This window comes from Labeo rohita, chromosome 18 (genome assembly GCF_022985175.1).
Source record: "Labeo rohita strain BAU-BD-2019 chromosome 18, IGBB_LRoh.1.0, whole genome shotgun sequence".
NCBI classification, from domain to species: domain Eukaryota; kingdom Metazoa; phylum Chordata; class Actinopteri; order Cypriniformes; family Cyprinidae; genus Labeo; species Labeo rohita.
The window spans coordinates 31,071,929-31,079,775 of NC_066886.1; the positions used below are offsets into that span (position 1 = coordinate 31,071,929).

Genomic DNA, 7,847 nt, shown 5'->3' on the forward strand with positions numbered 1-7,847 from the left:
ATATCTAAAAATATTTTTTTTTATAGTCGCTAATCCCACTTCTACCTCTAAACCTAACGTTAACTATGACTGAACAGTAATAAAAATATAAAAAACAGGAAAGTGCAATCACAATCATTTATTGCAAAAATGTCAACAGCCATACAAAAAAGTAATCCAAATAACGATGCGTTTGCAGCCGCAGTCCTCTCTGGCGGAATACAGTAGGTTTGAGGTGCAGTAGGATGAGAGCAGAATTTAAATTGTTAATCGCTGAAAATATTATCCAGATTATTGTCTTGATCCACTCGTCGAAGGCGCCCGCGCGTCATTCCAACACATCTCGCCAGAAACACGGCATGTCGTAATCTGTGACGAATGCAGGCGAGAGCCAATGAACGTCCGATTTTCCTGTCGCAAAATGCACTTTAGCACGGGTTTATGGCTGTTGCTGCTGGACTCGCTGCTAGAGATGGAGATGAAGATCGCTGGACAAAGCCTTGAATTTGGTTCTGGTCCTCGCAAATCGTATGGATTCTGAAGATCTGGGTTACAGCACACAAATAAAATTGTTTAATTTGTAATTATGATGCGTGTTCGGTGTATTTTATGGTTCTATTGTTAGTCACAGCATGTTAGAGAAAACGCCTTTGTGTTCCACCACGGCAAACGAAGTTAATATTACATGAATGATTAAACGATTGCAGAAATATTATTTATTTTAAGGGTTTAACGTGTAGTCATGATAACATTATGTAGACCTATTCTTGGAAACGAGCTGGCAACAGAAATCACACAGAACAGAATGAAATGTTATAATTTCATATTAAGTAAACGTTAAATGTTTAGATGATGTAAATATGTCAGTATTGTACATTTAGTGTCTGTAAAAATGTAAATAAATGTACATTTTGTGGAACCACATTTTACGTCGCGTTGTTATATGTATTGTACCCTGTAACTTCGTTGAACAAGAGGGGAACAATCGCCACTTTAATTTACAGCCCGCAGAGGGCACACTTACCCTGTAACTACATGGAACAAGAGTATAATTTCCCAGTAATTTTAAAAAGCTTACGGAGAATATGACATTAAATTATTGAAATAAAATCTCTTCAAGCACTTCAAGTAAATGTATGTTAGTGGTTAAGTAAGTGGTTCAGTTGACAAAGAGAAATGAGCATACAGTAAATCACTCACTCACTCACTCACTCACTCAGTCCATAAATAAATGGTAACACCTGTACTAAAATGACACATTTAGACATATTTATAGTCATCAAATCTGCATAAAAAGTAGGTTTGGGTATACTGTTGATAAATCATACACATATACAGTCAGTAAGTGTGTGTATATATATATATATATATATATATATATATATATATATATTCGGACACTGACACAATTTTTTATTATTTTAGCTGTTAACCAAAACATATTCAAATTACAGTTATATAATGAGCTTAAAGTGCACACTCTGAGCTTTAATGTAAGGGTACACTCTTAAAAATAAAGGTGCTTCGCAATGCCATAGAAGAACCTTTTTCGTCTAAATGGTTCCATAAAGAAACCTTAGCATCTGAGGAACCTTTCTGTTTCACAAACGGTTCTTTGTGGCGAAAGAAAGTTCCTCAGATTATAAAAAGGTAAGAAAGAGATGGTTCTTTAAAGAAAATCCTCTCTATTGTAAAGAAAAACCCTTTCACAACATCCAGCCAAGTGAAGAACACTCTCCAGGAGGTAGGTGTGCCATAGTCAAAGTCTACAATCAAGAGAAGACTTAACGAGACCAAATACAGGGGGTTCATCACAAGGTGCAAACAAGGCCAGATTAGATTTTGCCAAAAAACATAAAAATAAATAAATGAGCAAGCCAGACCACTTCTAAAAAAAAAACATTCTTTGAACAGCTGAAAGTAAGATCAACTTGTACCAGAACGACAGGAAGAAAAGGTATGGAGAAGGCTTAGAACAGCTCATGATCCAAAGCATACAACATCATCTGTGAAACATGGGGGAGCAGTGTATGCATGGCTTCCAGTGGCACTGGGTTACTGGTGTTTACTGATGACGTGACAGAAGACAGAAGCAGCCGAGAGAATTACTGTCTGCCCAGATTCAGCCAAATGCAGCAAAGTTGATTGGACAGTGCTTCACAGTGCAAATGGACGATGACCCAAAACATACAGCAAAAGCAACCCAGAGTTTTAAGGTAATAAAAAAGTGGAATATTCTGCAATGGCCAAGTCAACACTCTTAAAAATAAAGGTTCCAAAAGGGTGGTTTTGTAGTGATTCCATAGATTAACCATTTTTAGTTCCTCAAACAACCTTTCAGTGAACAGTTCCTAGAAGAACCATTTTGAAGAACATTTTAAAAATCTAAAGAACCTTTTTGGACTATTAAGAACCTTTTCTGCATTTGAAATGTTTAAAGGATGTTCAAGGTTCTTCATAGAACCATTGATGCCAATAAGGGACCTTTATTTTTAAGAGTGAATCTTTTGATTTCAACCCGACTGAGCATGCATTTCACTTGCTGAAGACAAAACTAAAGGCAGAGAGACCCACAAACAAACAACAATTTAGGTCAGCTGCAGTAAAGGCCTGGCAAAGCATTGCAAAAGAGGAAAACCAGTCTCCGGTGATGTCCATGAGTTCCAGACTTAAGCCAATCATCGCGGGCAAATGATTCTCAACAAAATATAAAAAATGAACATTTTATTTACGATTATATTTATTTGCCCAACATCTGAGTCCCTGAAAATGGGGGGACTGTGTATAAAAAATGGCTGTATTTCCTAAGCATTTTATGTTATTTTTTTTGTTCAACCCTTTAAATTAAAGCTTAAATTCTGCACTTCAATTTCATGTTGATTGTTTAATTTTAAATCTATTCTAGTGGCATACATTCGTGTAATCCGTTAACAAAGAATACCCAAGACCAGTCAAATATAGTTTTGAATGGGGAAAAATGCAACGCTCATTATGGCCACGAAGCCCCGCCTTCAGAATAAATGAGCCAATCGCTATTCGGTAAAGTCAGCAATCAAAGTCACAATATTTATGAGGCAGTTGTTGTCAGATTTCATTGGTGATTTCAAATATGAAATTTAATCGTAAGCTTAGTGAACAGATTTTGGAGAATTAGATGTTTCCCCATTCAAAGAGAGAAGAGATGCACTTGCCTGCCCGAGAGGCATTTTAAAGATGGCTGCCAAGTAAAAGGACTTGTCTTAAAAGGACTTTGTCTGTTAACAACGCACATTTATAAAATATAAAATAGCAGATAATGAGTGTCATGTCATGAAATGTTTTTAATATGACGGAAACTGTCTAATGTGATCGCAATTTAATAAAACATAGTAAGTTAGGCCTATTAATTGTAAGGATTTCATTTCCACTGTTATTCAAACAACGAAAAAATTATATAGAGAAAGTGAGCAAAGAACACAGTATCAACAGAGCTTTCTGAAACTCTAAATCATTTAAACCACTGCATCGCAAAATGATTTTGAAAAATGCATAAAATGATTTTTTCCATTCAGATCACGTATCAGTTGATTTAGAACAGCACGTATTGCAAATAATTTGATTCAGAACAGGACTTCAAAGCACGTATCGTGAATCATTTGATGTAGATCAGGACTTAGGAGCGGGTTCACAGGATGTTTTTTATCCCCAGAATAATAGTTAGAATTAGAATAACTGACATTATTAGAAAAGCCTAAAGCAGAGAAGGGCCTCACGACTCACCAGTGGAAAATACAGTGGTGTACTGGAGTATGTTAGACTAATAGAGAGTGGAAACGGGAAGTGCAGGTTGCCTTGGCTGAGGGTTGGTCCTTCAGTGTCCGTTTAGCCGTGAGATTTTTATCTGACTGCTCTCCTCGAACAAGACAGAGAAAGAGAAAGGAAGAGGAGGAGATATTGATTTATAGCCTCCCACAATGCATATCTCTCATTTATCACTGTGTCCATGTGCACTGAGCCATCTCACAATGGCTGGAAGTCCACACGTAACCACAACATATACAACTCTACAAGGACTAAAACAGGGGGTTCTCAGTTCTGCCCTTTAAGGTCCATAGTCCTACTTGTTCAGGTGTGTTTGATTACAGTTGGTGCTCATCAAATTCTTCAGGATTACAAGAAAATTACAGGCAGGTGAATTACAGGTCTAACATAGAAATTTTTCTTAGAAAAATGCAGACTTCAAAAGCTGTGACTTCGAAGTTTGTGAAGGTTGATCTGAATGTTGTTAATTGGGTTGGTCTAGCCTATGGAGGCTTGCTCTTGTCGCCTAGCAACTGTGACACCTGCAGATGACGAGTGACAGTAATGTTTATACTGTAATTTTATGAAAGAGATATTCAGTTGTCTGAAAACAAAACAGGGTTCACCTAAATATCAGTAGTGAGTGGTAACTTCTATAACCCAGTATGCTATGTAATGTATTAATTTGTTATAGATGACAAATAAGAAACGCTATGGCAGGTGTTTATTTAAAAAGGCTGTTGCAAGGAATAGCTATCGTGTTGCAGAGTCTTCCTACATGCTTACACACATCACTTAGTCAAGATTGGTTAAGCTTAGAGAAAACAAATGGAAGAATAAGGGTACGTTTACATGATGATGATGTAGGGGAGCGCGGGGCACAACCTAACACTTTTTGAATTTCTCACTTTGTGTAAATCCACGTGGGGTTTAGAGTATAATTTTTTATCCATGTTAATTTCACACTTGTCCAGTACAAATACAGTATGTTGCTTTGTTTCATAATTGCAGTGTACTCTTTTTCGTTATTTACCTCAAAAGAAAGGAAGTAAAATGTGACAACATGCCCCGTACGTGGGGTACATTGTAACATGAGGGGCACGTTGTAACATGACCATATGGCAGCTTTAAAATCACTGTAAGCCCGGATTTTGTATCTAATTAAACCATTTAATTACAATTGAACACAATATTTAAGTTTTACTGCATTGCTTATAAAATATAAGTAGATTCTACTAATTTGTAGACATATTTGAACCTGTGAATAAACTTAAGTTAAATTAACTCGTATTATGAAATTTATCTCCTAACCACGCCTCCTCCACCAGGTGCTGCGAGTAACAGCGCCATTTTGTCACTGTGATTGTGTATGAATTTAAGCTGTGGATGAATGTGGAAATTTAGATTTAGATAGTTCTGTTGGCATTGTTTTCCGCCATTTATCTTTTATCACGTCCCTCGAGAAACTCTTTGTGATCGGCAAAAGTTGTTGTTCGTCTAAACGACGGGACATTTCTCATCCGTTGATAGCTAGTGTTCTCACTCGCCTGCGCTTGAACCCCTGACTGGCGAGTTCGACTAACATTTTTTGCCTTTTTCTTTCAATGATTTCTTTTTCACTCGAGGAGCTGTTGTTTGTGAGGAGTGTAAATTTAGTTTTACTCATACAGTAGCCGCGATTCCAGCCGAGGAGCGACAAAGGTGGAGCTAATATGGTGAGTGCAGTACGTTAATGTACCACGTTTAATTTAGACATGGCTATTGTTTGAAAGCGTAAGTTTTCGTTAATTAGCGGTATAAATACAAAGGCGGATGAATATACTTCTGTTCTATCTAGGTTCAGAGTCCTCTTAACGACTATCTTGTTTTGGAAGAAAGAAGAAATGGAAGAGATGCTTTGAAAGTGTAAGTATGATCCTAATAACTGATAAGAGAGCACTGCTATTTACACATTTTCCTCCTGGTTTCACAGACAAGGCTTAAGGCCAGTCTCAGAATAAAATAACATGTTTAATAACATGACAAGGAGTCTTTACTGAAAATACCTTGTAATGACATATTTTAAAATATGTCAGTGCCATTTTTCTTTTCTCAAGATGCACACCAGTAAAGTTTTTAAGGTGTTTTTATAAAAGCTATTTAAGTATCTTAATTTAACGAAGGCCTAGTCCTGGCTTAAGATAAGCCCTGTCTGTGAAGCCCTGTCTGTGAAACCCTGTCTCTTTGTTCAAACATGGAAATTATTCAAGAACAAAACAATTTCCTTGTTCACATTTATGCCACCTTCACACCAAAGTTCAAGATCAACTGTATGTCGTGGGTTAACTGAGACCTGTTCTGAGGATGATCACTTTGACTAGCACAGTGTGTGTCAGAAGATTATTCATAATGATGATGGTGTGAGTCTGTCCTGCACTCATTCCTGTTGTTTACAAGCTTTCCTGAATAACACCGATCTTCCTGACCATATGCCAGTAGTGTTTGTATGTGGATTTTACTTTAAATATTCTGTAGATGTACAATTAAACGTAAACCCTAAAGTCTAATTACCATCTGTAAACTGGAAATTTTCTGAGAGCTGTACCACCTAACCACTGTATCTGACTGCTCCAGATTAATTTAGACATTGATAGTGTTGCCATAGAAAAGCGCAATTCCCAGTCTATTGACATGAACAGCTCACAAGCTGAACATCACAATGTTGTCCTCTCAGAATTAAAGTAATTATGACATGGTGTGAAGGCAGCATATGACTTTGAGTATTTAACAACAGCATTGTCTAACTGACTTGATAATGTATTTGTCGTTCTGTTTCTTCCTCTGTTAGGAGGCAGCTGACAAGACAGACTTCAGTAAGAATCCTCAGCGTTGATCAAGAAAGTTCACAGCTCACCTCATCTAGAGTGGGAATCATCTTGGAAGAAAGCTTGGTAATGGATGAACTGACCAATCTCAGGCCTTCTATGTCCATTGTTTTCAGACTGATTTCCCTGCCTACACCTGGACTATCCTAAGTGTATGAAAAGTATTTTATATTTTTTGTCGGGAAAAGGTGAGCTGACACCTAAAATTCAGTATTGCCAATAGTGTGAACTCAGAGTGTGGAAAAAACATATTGTTTTGATGCTGTTTGTTGCGATTCTGAGGAAAACTTGTTTGTGTGCTTAACGATAAGTTAATTTGTTGAACTAGTATCTTTTTGAACTTTTTTTTTTTCTCCCATGTTTTATGGGGAAATGTTTTCAGGATATGAAAAAATGGTTTTGTTGTGTTTTCAATTGAATATTTGTAATTGAATTGATTTAAAATAAAAGGGAAAATTGCATTAATGTTCCTTTATTTGTTTGCTTTTTTCTTAATTTTCTAGGTTAACAAATTGGAAAAATAAAACATTTGATATAGATTTAACTTGGAAATTAGTATATTTGACTTAAATATAATAGTTATAATAATTGCAAATGAAATGATGTTACAAAACATTTTAAGTTAAATGAAATGACCTTTGTAATTCATATTACAAAACATTTTAAGTTAAATAAACTTTACATTACTTAAATTTTTTAGGGCAACCAGTTTCCTCCAATTTTTTAAGTAAATTCAACTTATCCGGGTTTAGAGTGATGTTATCTGATCGAATGGAAAAAATCTACATGACAAACTAAAATATTTTGTCAGTAAAATAAAATTAGTACATCTTTCAAATAAAATAATGCCGTTTTTTTTAAATAATCTAATTTTTTTATTTCACAATGAAACACATCGCAATAATGTGTGGGACAGCCCTGATCGCAAAACACAGCTATACAGTATAGTTCAAAACAATGTGCGCAAACTGATGAAACACATTCAGAAAAAAACACTCCCCTCCCTCCAAACACAGCTCTCATAGAACACGAGACACATAAACAAGCCAAAAATGCTTTACATTTCTTGAAATAATAATTTCTGAATATTAAACATCAGTTGTCAGTGTTTATTCACCTGTTTCTTGTGATTTCTTATTAAAATCCATTAAAGTACATAGTGAAAATTACATCGCTAATGTCATAGAATAGCATAGTTTAATAATAGCGGGGCAGATTGTAACG

The 7,847-nt window shown here is 35.8% G+C and overlaps 1 long non-coding RNA gene across 1 annotated transcript; it reads left to right on the top strand.

Annotated features, from left to right (window-relative positions):
- Positions 1-5,108: 5,108 nt before the first annotated feature.
- Positions 5,109-7,045, top strand: LOC127180914 (uncharacterized). Its single transcript, XR_007829711.1, has 3 exons — positions 5,109-5,474; positions 5,597-5,664; positions 6,587-7,045. It is a non-coding gene; the product is annotated as an uncharacterized LOC127180914 (long non-coding RNA).
- The last annotated feature ends 802 nt before the right edge of the window (positions 7,046-7,847 follow it).